Source organism: Oncorhynchus masou, chromosome 31 (assembly GCF_036934945.1).
Source record: "Oncorhynchus masou masou isolate Uvic2021 chromosome 31, UVic_Omas_1.1, whole genome shotgun sequence".
In the NCBI taxonomy this organism is placed as follows: Eukaryota; Metazoa; Chordata; class Actinopteri; order Salmoniformes; family Salmonidae; genus Oncorhynchus; species Oncorhynchus masou.
In genome coordinates this window covers 9,305,715-9,325,520 of record NC_088242.1, presented here as the reverse complement: position 1 = coordinate 9,325,520, position 19,806 = coordinate 9,305,715, and the positions used below count along the sequence as shown (strand labels likewise).

At 50.1% G+C, this 19,806-nt stretch overlaps 1 protein-coding gene across 1 annotated transcript in view; it reads right to left on the bottom strand.

The window, feature by feature from the left end:
• LOC135524891 (serine/threonine-protein kinase LMTK1-like) overlaps positions 1–19,806 on the bottom strand; it is a 69,904-nt gene that overhangs the window by 29,598 nt on the left and 20,500 nt on the right. The gene's annotated exons all lie outside the window — the stretch shown is intronic.

Below are 19,806 nucleotides of genomic sequence, written 5' to 3'. Positions count from 1 at the left end.
ATCGTGTCTCAATGTAATCAAGGTATGAAACTATTTTTCTTTTAAAATAAAATCTGTTTTGGGGGTTTGGTACAAGTTGTGGTCAATTTGCAGAGTACAAATTATTATAAAACATGTTCCGACACACCGACCATTCACTCCAACAAAAAATTGCCCCGCAGCTGAATGTAGTTGCCTACCCCTGCTCTAAGGTCTCCCTCTTTCAGTCAGTAGCAGAGCATTCTGTCCCCTTGCTGCATCCTGACATATATGTCAGTCGCACAGTGATGACCTGTGTCCTGCATCTATCCTTTCCTCTCCACTGCACACACCAGCCTGAGCTCTCTCATTCTCAGCCGGCACTCTCTTTCACTCTCAGCCTGAACTCTCTCACTCTCGGCCTGCTCTCTCTCTCACTCTCAGCCTCGCTCATCCTACTCTCAGCCTGCGCTCTCTCACTCTCAGCCTGCGCTCTCTCACTCTCAGCCTGCGCTCTCTCTCTCACTCTCAGCCTGCGCTCTCTCTCTCACTCTCAGCCTGCACTCTCTCACTCTCAGCCTGCACTCTCTCTCACTCTCAGCCTGCGCTCTCTCACTCTCAGCCTGCGCTCTCTCACTCTCAGCCTGCGCTCTCTCACTCTCAGCCTGCGCTCTCTCTCTCACTCTCAGCCTGCGCTCTCTCACTCACTCTCAGCCTGCGCTCTCTCACTCACTCAGCCTGCGCTCTCTCACTCACTCTCAGCCTGCGCTCTCTCACTCACTCTCAGCCTGCGCTCTCTCTCTCTCACTCTCAGCCTGCGCTCTCTCACTCACTCTCAGCCTGCGCTCTCTCACTCACTCTCAGCCTGCGCTCTCTCTCTCACTCTCAGCCTGCGCTCTCTCACTCACTCTCAGCCTGCGCTCTCTCACTCACTCTCAGCCTGCGCTCTCTCTCTCTCACTCTCAGCCTGCGCTCTCTCACTCACTCTCAGCCTGCGCTCTCTCACTCACTCTCAGCCTGCGCTCTCTCTCTCTCACTCTCAGCCTGCGCTCTCTCTCACTCACTCTCAGCCTGCGCTCTCTCACTCACTCTCAGCCTCGGTCCCAAAAACATCCAAGTGAGAATGGACTGACGGCAACATTAATCCTCTGTCCTTTCCCCTCTCTCATTCCCTCCATCTCTCCATCCCTCTCTCCCCCAACAACGACTGATGACTCTCACAGAGGAGGACAGACAGATCTTTTGTGGCAGTGTCACCCCCTTGCCCACCCCCCAGACTGGCCACACAGACCCCCCCACCCCCCCTGTGTGAGGGCCATATCTGACGCCCATTCCCTGTACTGTACCAGAGGCCAGTCATTCCCTGGGATGTGGGCGTTCGCTCATCCAGAATCTGTTGTGAAGAGAATCCCAGCCATTGTCTGGGTACTAACTCTGGGACTGTATGGTACCAGCAAGAACCAACCACACAGACACTAGGCCTATTATCTAGCAGCTCCGTGACACAGTGGTGAACAGTGTTGGGGGTTAATGCATTACAAAAATAACCCCTTACATCATCAGATTCCGCATTACTTTAAAAAAATGTGGTAATATTATTTCAGTTATTTTGTCAAACAACGCACATGCGTTCTCTTTCTGGTGTGCTTCCATGATCTCCACTCGTTTCCTCATTTGGTTCTGGAGCATGAACACAAAGGTGAAGAAATGTCATGACACGAGTCTGTCCATAGAAATGTACTGAGGGCACAACCTCTGATCTTCACCATTTAGCAGACACTCTTACCCAGAGCGAGTGACAGTAATGGGTGCCTACATTTTCATACCCGTCCCTCTCGTGGGAATGGAACAACACAGCCTTGGCATTGCAAGGACCACGCTCTACCAACTGAGCCACACAGGACTGTAGAAAAGCACCTAGAGGGATATGGGGTGTACTCTATACATCTTTTAAGATTTTGAATGAAAAGACAGGAAATCTTTCTATTTGACTTTCAGCATATATTGCTAAATCAGCAGTATTTAATTAACCAGGCAAGTCAGCTAAGAATAAATTCTTATTGACGGCATACACCAGTCAAACCCAGACCCTACGGGACACCCAATCACAGTCAGTTGTGATACAGCCTGGATAAGAACCAGCGTGTCTGTAGTGAAGCCTCTAATACGGAGGTGCTGTGTCTTAGACCACTGCACCACTCAGGAGCCCACTTGTAGACTAGCACAGGAAAGCAGTGCCACAGATGAAAGGAGAAACTACAGACCAAACCTGAGTCAGTACGTAGCAGCACCACAGATGAAAGGAGAAACTACAGACCAAACCTGAGTCAGTACGTTGAAAGGAGAAACTAGACCAAACCTGAGTCACAGACAGATGAAAGGAGAAACTACAGACCAAACCTGAGTCAGTACGTAGCAGCACCACAGATGAAAGGAGAAACTACAGACCAAACCTGAGTCAGTACGTAGCAGCACCACAGATGAAAGGAGAAACTACAGACCAAACCTGAGTCAGTACGTACAGATGAAAGGAGAAACTAGACAAACCTGAGTCAGTACAGATGAAAGGAGAAACTACAGACCAAACATGAGTCAGTACGATTTCTTGGAGCAGCAAACATGACAGATGAAAGGAGAAACTACAGACCAAACCTGAGTCAGTACATAGCAGCACCACAGATGAAAGGAGAAACTACAGACCAAACCTTCTAGGCCCGTCTTTGGTTGAGCACTCGTGACTCGCCGACAGATTTCTTGATTTTGTTTATATAACTGGTAATCGCATTACTTTCCACACAAAGTAATATTTTAAAGTAACATGTTACTTTAATGTAACTAGTAATATGCAATAACTAATCCCGACACTGGTAACTAATCCCAACACTGGTGGTGAACTGGGATTCTAGTGATAACTGACAGTTTAGACTAGAGTTTACACCATTACTTCTGAAATGGCTTCTGTCCTTGGAATGGCTTGGAACTTCAACTTCTTAGAACTTAGAACTCTGCCTTAGAATGTCTTCAACTCCGGTCTTCTTCTAGCCATGGACTATCACACCTGATTTAACTAATCAACTGTCCATTAAGCCTTTGATTAGTGGATTCGGGGAATGTCTTAGTGCTGGGTAGGAACAAAAGCCTGCATAGCCTGTGGTTCTCCAGGACCAGGATTGATCGGCAGACCAAAGAGGACCATAGTAACAGCCACTGCTCTCTCTCTCTCTCTCTCAGCTGTGTGTTATTAAGGGTCGGTCTATACAGAGGCCGGCTACAAGACAGAGGAGAAGACGAGGAGACTAAATCACATCAGGGCCAAATGGAATTCTGACATTATCTTCATGGCAGCAGCACACAGTCTGATCTCCTGGCTGGAGCTGAGGCCCTGGTCAAATGGTAATGCACATATAGTGTAGTGCTGTCCTTGGAATGGAATGGAATACTGACATGGGATAGTGTAGTGCTGTCCTTGGAATGGAATGCTGACATGGGATAGTGTAGTGCTGTCCTTGGAATGGAATGGAATGGAATGCTGACATGGGATAGTGTAGTGCTGTCCTTGGAATGGAATGCTGACATGGGATAGTGTAGTGCTGTCCTTGGAATGGAATACTGACATGGGATAGTGTAGTGCTGTCCTTGGAATGGAATGGAATACTGACATGGGATAGTGTAGTGCTGTCCTTGGAATGGAATGGACATGGGATATGTAGTGCTGTCCTTGGAATGGAATGCTGACATGGGATAGTGTAGTGCTGTCCTTGGAATGGAATGGAATGTAGTGCTGTCCTTGGACATGGGATAGTGTAGTGCTGTCCTTGGAATGGAATGGAATGGGATGACATGGAATGATAGTGTAGTGCTGTCCTTGGAATGGAATGGAATGTAGTGCTGTCCTTGGAATGGAATACTGACATGGGATAGTGTAGTGCTGTCCTTGGAATGGAATGCTGAATGGAATGTAGTGACATGGAATGGAATGCTGACATGGATAGTGTAGTGCTGTCCTTGGAATGGAATGGAATGCTGACATGGGATAGTGTAGTGCTGTCCTTGGAATGGAATACTGACATGGATAGTGTAGTGCTGTCCTTGGAATGGAATACTGACATGGGATAGTGTAGTGCTGTCCTTGGAATGGAATGCTGAATGGATAGTGTAGTGCTGTCCTGAATGGATGGGGATAGTGTAGTGACATTGTCCTTGGAATGGAATGGAATAGTGTAGTGCTGTCCTGAATGGAATACTGACATGGGATAGTGTAGTGCTGTCCTTGGAATGGAATGGAATGCTGACATGGGATAGTGTAGTGCTGTCCTTGGAATGGAATGGAATGCTGACATGGGATAGTGTAGTGTTGTCCTTGGAATGGAATGGAATGGGATAGTGTAGTGCTGACACATGGGATAGGAATGGAATGCTGACATGGGATAGTGTAGTGCTGTCCTTGGAATGGAATACTGACATGGGATAGTGTAGTGTTGTCCTTGGAATGGAATGGAATGCTGACATGGGATAGTGTAGTGCTGTCCTTGGAATGGAATGGGGATAGTGTAGTGCTGTCCTTGGAATGGAATGCTGACATGGGATAGTGTAGTGCTGTCCTTGGAATGGAATACTGACATGGGATAGTGTAGTGCTGTCCTTGGAATGGAATGACATGGGAATGCTGTCCCTGGAATGGAATGCTGACATGGGATAGTGTAGTGCTGTCCTTGGAATGGAATGCTGACATGGGATAGTGTAGTGCTGTCCTTGGAATGGAATGCTGACATGGGATAGTGTAGTGCTGTCCTTGGAATGGAATGCTGACATGGGATAGTGTAGTGCTGTCCTTGGAATGGAATGCTGACATGGGATAGTGTAGTGCTGTCCTTGGAATGGAATGCTGATGGGATAATGTGACATGGGATAGTGCTGTCCTTGGAATGGAATGGACATGGGATAGTGTAGTGCTGTCCTTGGAATGGAATGCTGACATGGGATAGTGTAGTGCTGTCCTTGGAATGGAATGGAATGCTGACATGGGATAGTGTAGTGCTGTCCTTGGAATGGAATGGAATGGAATGCTGACATGGGATAGTGTAGTGCTGTCCTTGGAATGGAATACTGACATGGGATAGTGTAGTGCTGTCCTTGGAATGGAATGGAATGCTGACATGGGATAGTGTAGTGCTGTCCTTGGAATGGAATGGAATGCTGACATGGGATAGTGTAGTGCTGTCCTTGGAATGGAATACTGACATGGGATAGTGTAGTGCTGTCCTTGGAATGGAATGGAATGGAATGCTGACATGGGATAGTGTAGTGCTGTCCTTGGAATGGAATGGAATGGGATAGTGTAGTGCTGAATGGAATGGGATAGTGCTGACATGGGATAGTGTAGTGCTGTCCTTGGAATGGAATGGAATGCTGACATGGGATAGTGTAGTGCTGTCCTTGGAATGGAATGGAATGCTGACATGGGATAGTGTAGTGCTGTCCTTGGAATGGAATGCTGACATGGATAGTGTAGTGCTGTCCTTGGAATGGAATGGAATGCTGACATGGGATAGTGTAGTGCTGTCCTTGGAATGGAATGGAATGCTGACATGGGATAGTGTAGTGCTGTCCTTGGAATGGAATGGAATGCTGACATGGGATAGTGTAGTGCTGTCCTTGGAATGGAATGGAATGCTGACATGGGATAGTGTAGTGCTGTCCTTGGAATGGAATGGAATGCTGACATGGGATAGTGTAGTGCTGTCCTTGGAATGGAATGGAATGCTGACATGGGATAGTGTAGTGCTGTCCTTGGAATGGAATGGAATGCTGACATGGGATAGTGTAGTGCTGTCCTTGGAATGGAATGGAATGCTGACATGGGATAGTGTAGTGCTGTCCTTGGAATGGAATGGAATGCTGACATGGGATAGTGTAGTGCTGTCCTTGGAATGGAATGGAATACTGACATGGGATAGTGTAGTGCTGTCCTTGGAATGGAATGGAATGCTGACATGGGATAGTGTAGTGCTGTCCTTGGAATGGAATGGAATGCTGACATGGGATAGTGTAGTGCTGTCCTTGGAATGGAATGGAATGCTGACATGGGATAGTGTAGTGCTGTCCTTGGAATGGAATGGAATGCTGACATGGGATAATGTGGAATACATGTAGTGTAGTGCTGTCCTTGGAATGGAATGGAATGCTGACATGGGATAGTGTAGTGCTGTCCTTGGAATGGAATGGACATGGGATAGTGTAGTGCTGTCCTTGGAATGGAATGGAATGCATGGGATAGTGTAGTGCTGTCCTTGGAATGGAATGGAATGACATGGGATAGTGTAGTGCTGTCCTTGGAATGGAATGGAATGCTGACATGGGATAGTGTAGTGCTGTCCTTGGAATGGAATGGACTGACATGGGATAGTGTAGTGGGATCTGTGGAATGGAATGCTGACATGGATAGTGTAGTGCTGTCCTTGGAATGGAATGGAATGCTGACATGGGATAGTGTAGTGCTGTCCTTGGAATGGAATGGAATGCTGACATGGGATAGTGTAGTGCTGTCCTTGGAATGGAATGCTGACATGGGATAGTGTAGTGCTGTCCTTGGAATGGAATGGAATGCTGACATGGGATAGTGTAGTGCTGTCCTTGGAATGGAATGCTGACATGGGATAGTGTAGTGCTGTCCTTGGAATGGAATGGAATGCTGACATGGGATAGTGTAGTGCTGTCCTTGGAATGGAATGGAATGCTGACATGGGATAGTGTAGTGCTGTCCTTGGAATGGAATGGAATGGGATAGTGTAGTGCTGACATGGGATAGTGTAGTGCTGTCCTTGGAATGGAATGCTGACATGGGATAGTGTAGTGCTGTCCTTGGAATGGAATGCTGACATGGGATAGTGTAGTGCTGTCCTTGGAATGGAATGGAATGGAATGCTGACATCCTTGGGAATGGAATGCTGACATGTGGAATGGAATGCTGACATGGGATAGTGCTGTCCTTGGAATGGAATGGAATGCTGACATGGGATAGTGTAGTGCTGTCCTTGGAATGGAATGGAATGACATGGGATAGTGTAGTGCTGTCCTTGGAATGGAATGCTGACATGGGATAGTGTAGTGTCCTGTGGAATGGAATGCTGACATGGGAATGGAATGGAATGGAATGCTGACATGGGATAGTGTAGTGCTGTCCTTGGAATGGAATGGAATGCTGACATGGGATAGGAATGGAATGGAATGCTGACATGGGATAGTGTAGTGCTGTCCTTGGAATGGAATGGAATGCTGACATGGGATGTAGTGCTAATGGAATACTGACATGGGATCCTTGGAATGGAATAATGCTGACATGGGATAGTGTAGTGCTGTCCTTGGAATGGAATGGAATGACATGGGATAGTGTAGTGCTGTCCTTGGAATGGAATGCTGACATGGGATAGTGTAGTGCTGTCCTTGGAATGGAATGACATGACATGGAATACTGACATGGGATAGTGTAGTGTTGTCCTTGGAATGGAATGCTGACATGGGATAGTGTAGTGCTGTCCTTGGAATGGAATGCTGACATGGGATAGTGTAGTGCTGTCCTTGGAATGGAATGCTGACATGGGATAGTGTAGTGCTGTCCTTGGAATGGAATGCTGACATGGGATAGTGTAGTGCTGTCCTTGGAATGGAATACTGACATGGGATAGTGTAGTGCTGTCCTTGGAATGGAATGGAATGCTGACATGGGATAGTGTAGTGCTGTCCTTGGAATGGAATGCTGACATGGGATAGTGTAGTGCTGTCCTTGGAATGGAATGCTGAGATGGGATAGTGTAGTGTTGTCCTTGGAATGGAATACTGACATGGGATAGTGTAGTGCTGTCCTTGGAATGGAATGCTGACATGGGATAGTGTAGTGCTGTCCTTGGAATGGAATGCTGAGATGGGATAGTGTAGTGCTGTCCTTGGAAAATCCTACACAGCCAGAATGGAATACTGACATACTGGAGTTGTGGAACTCAATGGGGGCATGGAGGTTTTAGTTGAATGTGTTTGACCAAGCACACGTTAGTGTGTGTGTGTGTTGTGCATGTGTGTGTGTGTGTGTGTGTGTGTCTGCGTGCGTGTGTGTACATATGTGTGTGTGTCTGTGTGTTCTCACCAGTGTACCCTGAGTGTATGTGTGACAGTATAGCACAGCTGTATCAGGGTGGATATTATCGGGGACCATTTTTGACTCTGGACCCAGCCAAGGTCTAAATGTATTGGTTTGGCAATAATACAAGCCCACCTTCCCCCATTCTGTCTCCCACCTTCCCACTCCACCTCCCCCCTCCACCTCCCGCTCTGCCTCACCCTTCGACCTCCCCCCTCCACCTCCCCCTCTGCCTCCCCCTCCGCCTCCCCCTCTGCCTCCCCCTCCGCCTCCCCCTCCACTTCCCCCTCTGCCTCCCCCGCTTCTACCTCCCCCTCCACTTCCCCCTCTGCCTCCCCCTTCTACCTCCCCCTCCACTTCCCCCTCTGCCTCCCCCTCCACTTCCCCCTCTGCCTCCCCCTTCTACCTCCCCCTCCACTTCCCCCTCTGCCTCCCCCTTCTACCTCCCCACTCCACTTCCCCCTCTGCCTCCCCCTCCACTTCCCCCTCTGCCTCCCCTTCTACCTCCCCCTCTACCTCCACCCTCAACTCCCCCTCTGCCTCCCCCCTCTACTCCCAGCACAGCTACAGTACTCAACTTTGGTGAGGGGGGCTGTTGACTGGAAACCTCCCAGAAACACAGCATACACAATTATTACCGTAACAACAGAGTCATTACACACACAAACAGAGGGTGAGAGAGAGAGAGGGTGAGAGAGAGACAGAGAGACAGAGAGACAGAGAGAGAGAGAGAGAGAGAGAGAGAGAGAGAGAGAGAGAGAGAGAGAGAGAGAGAGAAAGAAAGAAAGAAAGACAAAGAAAGAAAGAAAGTAAGAGAGAAAGAAAGAAAGATGGTATATCTATGGATCATCCGACAGCAGCCACATGGTCTTGTGGTGAGGTCATAGGGAGTGGTCAGAGCGGATTGAGGTTCTGACTTCAGCCCCCTAACTGCCTAAGCCCCCCGCCCTTAACCAGCCCTGTGTGTCCCTATAGGCCTCCTAATCACTACAGAAACACCACACAGCTATACAGAAAACAACTACATAGACCTACAGTACCACAACTTGTTCCACTACTCTTCCGTGATGGTCCACAATCTTATTTCAACATTATGAGTTAAGCACCTTGGGGACAAGATTTCTCTCATGTCTCCCCCTCCACTGAAGTGCTGGGTCTCAGAGTAGGAGTGTTGATCTAGGATCAGGTCCATATAATAATATTCATTATGATCTAAAAGACAGAACTGATCCTAGATCAAAACTCCTACTCTGAGAAGCTTTATGTGTATGAGCCCAGGCTTTGAGGAACAGTATATTGGAATGGCTGGTCAAGCAGCAGACTGACCTACGACCTGACCCACACCCAACTGTGTGGTACAAGTCATTATTTCCGCTCGACCATCCGATGTCATAAATGTATCTGAATGCATCAGCCCCATATCTTACACGTCAACAGACAAGCAGGGCTATTGTTACGGATAGATAAGGAAAGACTGGGAGAGAAAGACTGGGAGAGAAAGAGGGATAGAGAACGTGGGTTTGGCTCTCGCATGCTTGGCATACCAAGGACCACTTGTGTAGGCTAGCTGGGCCAGGGTGATTACACTACAGGCAGATGTTTGTTTGTGTGTGTGTGTGTGTGTGTGTGTGTGTGTGTGTGTGTGTGTGTGTGTGTGTGTGTGTGTGTGTGTGTGTGTGTGTGTGTGTGTGTGTGTGTGTGTGTGTGTGTGTGTGTGCGTGCGTGCGTGCGTGCGTGCGTGTGCGTGTGCGCGTGCGCGTGTGCGTGCGTGCATGCGTGTGTGTGTGTGTGCGCGCGCGTGTGTGTGCGTGTGCGTGTGTGTGAGGTGGAGTTATAGAAGCCATCGTGCGGGACACCTGACGAGACTAAGTCGGAAAATGGATTAAACCGTCTATATCCGTTCTATTGTCTAACCTGAAATTACTGGAGAATAAACTGAACGAGCTCTGTCCGAGACTATCCTACCGACCTGATCTGAACAACTGTAATATCCTATGTTTCTCTGAGTATATACATCTAGCTGTTTTTTCAATACATCATCAGGACAGAACGTCAGCGTTGGGGAATCTCAAGGGGGTTTGTGTCTCTTCGTTAAAAATAGCTGGTGCGTGAGCTCTAATAAGTTAGAATACATCTTGATAAGCTGTAGACCATACTATTTACCGAAAGAGTTTATCTATATTTTTTGTAGTTGTCTACTTGCCACCACGAACCGGTGCTGGCACTAAGACCGCAGTCATTGAGCTGTATAGGGCCATAAGAAAACAAGAAAATGATCCTAGTGGCCGGTGATTTTAATGCAGGAAAACTGAGATTAGTTTTTACCTCATCTCTACCAGCATGTCACCTGTGCAACTAGAAGCGGAAAACCTCTAGACCGCCTTTACTCCACGCACAGAGACGTATACAAAGTTCTCCCTCGCCTTCCATTTGGCAAATCTGACCACAACACTATCCTCCTGATTCCTGCTCACAAGCAAAAAAACAGGCTGGACTCAAACAAGTACCAGTGAAGCACTCAGTTCAGAAGTGGTAAGATGAAGCGGATGCTAAGTTCCAGGACTGTTTTGCTAGCAGAGACTGGAAAATGTTCCCGGGATTCATCTGATGGCATTGAGGAGTATACCACATCAGTCACCGGCATCAATAAGTGCATTGACGACATCGTCCCCACAGTGACCGTACGTACATATCCAAACCAGAAGCCATGGACTATAGGCAACATCCGCACTGAGTTAAAGGCTAGAGCTGTCGCTTTCAAGGAGCGGGACACTAATCCGGACGCTTATAAGAAATCGCTCTATGCCCTCCGACGAACCATCAAATAGGCAAAGAGTCAAGATTGAACCCTACTACACCAGCTCTGTCGCTCGTCGGATTTGGCAGGGCTTGCAAACTATCACGGATTAAAGGGAAACTAAGCCGTGAGCTTCCCGGTGACGCGAGCCTACCAGATGAGCTAAATACCTTCTATGCTTGCTTCAAGGCAAGCAACACTGAACCATGCAATGGAGCACCAGCTGTTCTGTGTGATTACTCTAACCGTAACCAATGTGAGAAAGACCTTAAAATAGGTCAACATTCACAAAGCTGCAGGGCCAGATGGATTACCAGGACGTATACTCAGAGCATGTGCTGACCACCTGCCAAGTGTCTTCACTGACTGTTTCAACCTCTCTCCGACCCAGTCTGTAATACCAACATGTTTCAAGGAGACCACCATAGTCACTGCGCCCAGGAACGCCAAGGTAACCTGTCTAAATGACTATCACCCCGTAGCACTCCCATCTGTAGCCATGAAATGTTTTGAAAGGCTGGTCATGGCTCACATCAACACCATCATCCCGGACACCCGGGAGCCACTCCAATACGCATACCGCCCCAACAGATACACAGATGACACAATCTCTATTGCACTCCACAGTGTCCTTTCCCACCTGGACAAAAGGAACACAAACTACACATGAAAATGCTATTGATTGACAACAGCTCAGCGTTCAACATCATAGTGCCCTCCAAGCTCATCACTAAACTAAGGACCCTGGGATTAAAACACCTCTCTCTGCAACTGGATCCTGGATTTCTAGGTGGTGAGGGTAGGCAACACGCTGACACTCAACACGGTGGCCCCTCAAGGGAGCATGCTTAGTCCCATTCTGTACTCCCTGTTCACCCATTCCCATCAACGGGCCTGTAGTGGAGCGGATCGAGATCTTCAAGTTCCTTGGTGTCCACATCACTAATGACCTATCATGGTCCAAACACATCAACACAGTCTTGATGAGGTCACGATAACGCATCCTCTCCCTTTGAAGGCTGAATATGTTTGGCATGCGGCCCTCAGATCCTAAAGCATGTATACAGCTGCACCATTGTTGAGAGCATCTTGACTGGATGCATCACTGCTTGGTATGCTAACTGCTTGGTATGCTAACTGCTTGGTATGCAAACTGCTTGGCATCTGACTATAAAGCACTAAAGAGGGCACCAAGTATTGGTCCTCTCTGTACGGCCCATATATTATTGGGCCGATCTCCCTGCCATCCAGGACCTCTAAACCAGGCAGTGTCAGAAAAAATTGTCAAAGATTCCAGCCACCCAAGTCATAGATGGTCCTCTCTGCTACCGCACGGCAAGTGGTACCGGAGCACCAAGTCATAGATGGTCCTCTCTGCTACCGCACGGCAAGTGGTACCGGAGCACCAAGTCATAGATGGTCCTCTCTGCTACCCCACACAGCACGGCAACTGTGACTACCGGAGCACCAAGTCATAGATGGTCCTCTCTGCTACCGCACGGCAAGTGGTACCGGAGCACCAAGTCATAGATGGTCCTCTCTGCTACCGCACGGCAAGTGGTACCGGAGCACCAAGTCATAGATGGTCCTCTCTGCTACCGCACGGCAAGTGGTACCGGAGCACCAAGTCACTGGATGGTCCTCTCTGGACTCTACCCACACACTAACTGGACTCTACCCACACAGTGGTACCGGAGCACCAAGTCATAGATGGACCTCTCTGGACTCTACCCACACACTCACTGGACACCAAGTCACTAGATGGACTCTACCCACACACGTGGTCTACCGGAGCACCTACCCAGTCATAGATGGTCCTCTCTGCTACCGCACGGCAAGTGGTACCGGAGCACCAAGTCTGGGATCAAAAGGCTCCTGAACAGGACTTCCACACACCCACTGGACTCCCCAAGCCACTATAAGTGCTGAACAGTTAATCAAATGGATATCCTGACTAATTGCTCTTGGACACCATTTTTTTCTACACTGACGGACTCTACCCACACACTCACTGGCGGACTCTATGCACACTCACTGGACTCTACCCACACACTCACTGGACTCTACCCAGACACTTGCTGGACTCTACCCAGACACTTGGACTGGACTCTACCCAGACACCCACACACTCACTGGACTCTACCCAGACACTTGCTCTACCCACACACACTGGACTCTACCCAGACACTCTACCCACACAGTCTGCTGGACTCTACCCACACACTCACTGGACTCTACCCACACTCACTGGACTCTACCCACACTGGACTCTACCCACCTCTACCCACACACTCATGGACTCTATCCACACACACCCACTGGACTCTACCCAGACACTGGACTCTACCCAGACACTCACTGGACTCTACCCAGACACTGGACTCTACCCACACAGTGGACTCTACCCACACACTCACTGGACTCTACCCACACACCCACTGGACTCTACCCACACTCACTGGACTCTACCCACACACTGGACTCTACCCACACACTGGACTCTACCCACACACCCACTGGACTCTATCCACCCACACTGGACTCTACTGGACTCTACCCACACACTCACTGGACTCTACCCACACACCCACTGGACTCTACCCACACACTGGACTCTACCCACACACCCACTGGACTCTACCCACACACTGGACTCTACTGGACTCTACCCACACAGTCTGGACTCTACCCACACACTCACTCTACCCACACACTCACTGGACTCTACCCACACACCCACTGGACTCTACCCACACACTCACTGGACTCTGGGACTCTACCCACACACTCACTGGACTCTACCCACACACTCACTGGACTCTACCCACACACTCTGGACTCTACCCACACACTCACTGGACTCTACCCACACACTCACTGGACTCTACCCACACACTCTGGACTCTACCCACACACACTTACAATGTCTGGACTCTATCCACACACTCTACCCACTGGACTCTACCCACACACTCACTGGACTCTACCCACACACTCACTGGACTCTACCCACACACCCACTGGACTCTACCCACACACTGGACTGGACTCTACCCACACACCCACTGGACACCCACACACTCACTGGACTCTACCCACACACTCACTACCCACACACTCACTGGACTCTACCCACACTGGACTCTACCCACACACTTTACTGGACTCTACCCACACACTCTACCCACACACCCACTGGACTCTACCCACACACTCACTGGACTCTACCCACACACTCACTGGACTCTACCCACACACCACTGGACTCTACCCACACACTGGACTCTACCCACACAGTTGGACTCCCACACACCCACTGGACTCTACCCACACACTCACTGGACTCTACCCACACAGTCTGGACTCTACCCACACCCACTGGACTCTACCCACACACTGATTGGACTCTACCCACACACTACCCACACACACTCACTGGACTCTACCCACACCACTGGACTCTACCCACACACCCACTGGACTCTACCCACACACTGGACTCTACCCACACACTGATTGGACTCTACCCACACACCCACTGGACTCTACCCACACACTGATTGGACTCTACCCACACACTCACTGGACTCTACCCACACACTCTACCCACACACTCACTGGACTCTATCCACACACCCACTGGACTCTACCCACACTTGGACACTGATCTGGACTCCCCACACACCACTGGACTCTACCCACACTCACTGGACTGGACTCTACCCACACACTCACTGGACTCTACCCACACACTCTACCCACTGGACTCTACCCACACACTCACTGGACTCTACTCTACCCACACACTCACTGGACTCTACCCACACACTCACTGGACTCTACCCACACACCCACTGGACTCTACCCACACACTACTGGACTCTACCCACCACACACCCACTGGACTCTACCCAGACACTGGGACTCTACCCACACTCTACCCACTGGACTCTACCCACACACTCATTGGACTCTACCCACACTCTACCACACACTGATTGGACTCTACCCACACACCCACTGGACTCTACCCACACACTCACTGGACTCTACCCACACAGGACTCTACCCACACACTCTGGACTCTACCCACACACTCCACTGGACTCTACCCACACACTCACTGGACTCTACCCACACACTCACTGGACTCTACCCACACACCCACTGGACCCAGACGACTGATTGGACTCTATCCACACACCACTGGACTCTACCCACACTGATTGGACTCTACCCACACACTCACTGGACTCTATCCTATCACACACTGATTGGACTCTACCCACACACTCACTGGACTCTACCCACACACTGACTGGACTCTACCCACACACTACTGGACTCTACCCACACACTCACTGGACTCTACCCACACAGTCTGGACTCTACCCACACAGTCTGGACTCTACCCACACTGATTGGACTCTACCCACACACCCACTGGACTCTACCCACACACTCACTGGACTCTACCCACACACTCACTGTCTACCCACACACCACTGGACTCTACCCACACACTCTACCCACACGCTGATTGGGACTCTACCCAGACACTGATTGGACTCTACCCACACACTCACTACCCACACACTGGACTCTACCCACACACTCACTGGACTCTATCCACACACCCACTGACACACACTGTTTATTATCTATCTCTACCCACACACTCACTGGACTCTACCCACACAGTCTTCATCTGGACTCTACCCACACACTGAGAGGACTCTACCCACACACTCACTGGACTCTACCCACACACTCACTGGACCTACCCACACACCCACTGGACTCTACCCATACTTACTGGACTCTACCCACACGCTGATTGGACTCTATCCACACACCCACTGGACTCTACCCAGACACTGATTGGACTCTGGACTCTACCCACACACTGATTGGACTCCTACACACTCACTGGACTCTATCCACACACCCACTGGACTCTACCCAGGACTCTACCTGGCATGACTCTACCCACACACTCACTGACTCCCCACACACTCAGTGGACTCTACCCACAGGACTCTACCCACCTGGACCGTGCTGCTGCTCCTAGTTTCAACTGTTCCCACACACTGCCTGACTCTACCCACACTCAGGCAATGGAATCCTGACCTGTTCTCTACCCACACACGGACTGCTCACTGTCCCAGACCTATTATTTGACCATGCTGGTCATTTATGAACATTTGAACATCTTGGCCATGTTCTGTTGGACTCTACCCACACACTCACTGGACTCTATAATCTCCACACACGCTGATTGCACAGCCAGATGAGGACTGGCCACCCCTCTCTACCCACACACTGATTGCCTGGTTCCTCTCTAGGTTTCTTCCTAGGTTTTGGCCTTTCTAGGGAGATTTTTCTAGCCAATGTGCTTCAACACCTGCATTGCTTGCAATTTGGGGTTTTATGCTGGGTTTCTGTACAGCACTTTGAGATATCAGCTGACGTACGAAGGGCTATATAAATACATTTGATTTACTCCTTGTATATAGTCTCATTACTACCTCATACCCCAGCACATTGACTCAGTACCTGTACTCCTTGTATATAGTCTCATTACTACCTCATACCCCTGCACATTGACTCAGTACCTGTACTCCTTGTATATAGTCTCATTACTACCTCATACCCCAGCACATTGACTCAGTACCTGTACTCCTTGTATATAGTCTCATTACTACCTCATACCCCAGCACATTGACTCAGTACCTGTACTCCTTGTATTTAGTCTCATTACTACCTCATACCCCAGCACATTGACTCAGTACCTGTACTCCTTGTATATAGTCTCATTACTACCTCATACCCCTGCACATTGACTCAGTACCTGTACTCCTTGTATATAGTCTCATTACTACCTCATACCCCAGCACATTGACTCAGTACCTGTACTCCTTGTATATAGTCTCATTACTACCTCATACCCCAGCACATTGACTCAGTACCTGTACTCCTTGTATTTAGTCTCATTACTACCTCATACCCCAGCACATTGACTCAGTACCTGTACTCCTTGTATATAGTCTCATTACTACCTCATACCCCAGCACATTGACTCAGTACCTGTACTCCTTGTATTTAGTCTCATTACTACCTCATACCCCAGCACATTGACTCAGTACCTGTACTCCTTGTATATAGTCTCATTACTACCTCATACCCCAGCAAATTGACTCAGTATCTGTACTCCTTGTATTTAGTCCATCTTTTTTTTCCTTTTTTGAGAATTGTTCTTACTTTTTAAATCTGCATTGTGGGTTAGGGGCTCGTAACTAAGCATTTTACAGTAAAGTCTACCCCTGTTGTATTTGGCGGGGATAGGCTCAGTAGTGGTCCAGGGCATTGGGGATGGGGATATGCCCAGTAGTGGTCCAGGGCATTGGGGATGGGGATAGGCCCAGTAGTGGTCCAGGGCATTGGGGATGGGGGATGGGGATATGCCCAGCAGTGGTCCGGGGCATTGGGGATGGGGATAGGCCCAGTAGTGGTCCAGGGCATTGGGGATGGGGGATGGGAATAGGCCCAGTAGTGGTCCAGGGCATTGGGGATGGGGGATGGGGATAGGCCCAGTAGTGGTCCAGGGCATTGGGGATGGGGGATGGGGATAGGCCCAGTAGTGGTCCAGGGCATTGGGGATAGGGGATGGGGATAGGCCCAGTAGTGGTCCAGGACATTGGGGATAGGGGATGGGGATAGGGGATGGGGATAGGCCCAGTAGTGGTCCAGGACATTGGGGATAGGGGATGGGGATAGGCCCAGTAGTGGTCCAGGACATTGGGGATGGGGATAGGCCCAGTAGTGGTCCAGGGCATTGGGGATGGGGATAGGCCCAGTAGTGGTCCAGGGCATTGGGGATGGGGATAGGCCCAGTAGTGGTCCAGGACATTGGGGATGGGGATAGGCCCAGCAGTGGTCCAGGGCATTGGGGATAGGGGATGGGGATAGGCCCAGTAGTGGTCCAGGACATTGGGGATAGGGGATGGGGATAGGCCCAGTAGTGGTCCAGGACATTGGGGATGGGGATGGGGATAGGCCCAGTAGTGGTCCAGGGCATTGGGGATGGGGATAGGCCCAGCAGTGGTCCAGGGCATTGGGGATGGGGATAGGCCCAGTAGTGGTCCAGGGCATTGGGGATGGGGATAGGCCCAGCAGTGGTCCAGGGCATTGGGGATGGGGATGGGGATAGGCCCAGTAGTGGTCCAGGGCATTGGGGATGGGGATGGGGATAGGCCCAGTAGTGGTCCAGGGCATTGGGGATGGGGGATGGGGATAGGCCCAGCAGTGGTCCAGGACATTGGGGATGGGGGATGGGGATAGGCCCAGTAGTGGTCCAGGACATTGGGGATGGGGGATGGGGATAGGCCCAGTAGTGGTCCAGGGCATTGGGGATGGGGATAGGCCCAGCAGTGGTCCAGGGCATTGGGGATGGGGATAGGCCCAGCAGTGGTCCAGGGCATTGGGGATGGGGGATGGGGATAGGCCCAGTAGTGGTCCAGGACATTGGGGATGGGGATAGGCCCAGTAGTGGTCCAGGACATTGGGGATGGGGGATGGGGATAGGCCCAGTAGTGGTCCAGGACATTGGGGATTGGGGATGGGGATAGGCCCAGTAGTGGTCCAGGACATTGGGGATTGGGGATGGGGATAGGCCCAGCAGTGGTCCAGGGCACTGAAGAGCCAGCATAGACAGTACAGTATGCCCTGACATCCTTGAAGACTCCTCACTGAAAACACTCCAGTTTACTGGAAGGTTTCCATCACTTTGTCAAGGACAGAATAAAGGCACAAAACTTTTCCCTTTATCGTCTCACCTTTATTTTACCTTATATATTGTATTCCCTTTGAGAAAACCTGTGAAAGTGACTATATGAATTTGATATGGTTCTCTGTGACAGTCATTCCCTGAACATCTCTCCTCACAGAGCTGACTTCAAATACATAAATCCTCTTGTGTGAACTGAACCAAACTGAACTGAGCGATGGGAGGAGAGAGTGAGAGAGCGATGGGAGGAGAGTGAGAGAGCGATGGGAGGAGAGAGTGAGAGCGATGGGAGGAGAGAGTGAGAGAGCAATGGGAGGAGATAGTGAGAGAGCGATGGGAGGAGAGAGTGAGAGAGCAATGGGAGGAGATAGTGAGAGAGCGATGGGAGGAGAGAGTGAAAGAGCAATGGGAGGAGAGTGTGAGAGAGCAATGGGAGGAGAGAGTGAGAGAGCAATGGGAGGAGAGAGAGAGAGAGCAATGGGAGGAGAGAGTGAGAGAGCGATGGGAGGAGAGAGTGAGAGAGCAATGGGAGGAGAGAGTGAAAGAGCAATGGGAGGAGAGAGTGAGAGAGCGATGGGAGGAAAGAGTGAGAGAGCGATGGGAGGAGAGAGTGAGAGAGCAATGGGAGGAGAGAGAGAGAGAGAGCGATGGGAGGAGAGAGTGAGAGAGCAATGGGAGAAGAGAGAGAGAGAGAGCGATGGGAGGAGAGAGTGAGAGAGCGATGGGAGGAGAGTGAGAGAGAGCGATGGGAGGAGAGAGTGAGAGCGATGGGAGGAGAGAGTGAGAGAGCAATGGGAGGAGATAGTGAGAGAGCGATGGGAGGAGAGAGTGAAAGAGCAATGGGAGGAGAGAGTGAGAGAGCGATGGGAGGAGAGAGTGAGAGAGCGATTGGAGGAGAGAGTGAGAGAGCAATGGGAGGAGAGAGTGAGAGAGCGATGGGAGGAGAGAGTGAGAGCGATGGGAGGAGAGAGTGAGAGAGCAATGGGAGGAGAGAGTGAGAGAGCGATGGGAGGAGAGAGTGAGAGAGCAATGGGAGGAGAGAGTGAGAGAGCAATGGGAGGAGAGAGTGAGAGAGCGATGGGAGGAGAGAGTGAGAAAGCAATGGGAAGAGAGAGAGAGAGATGAGAGATC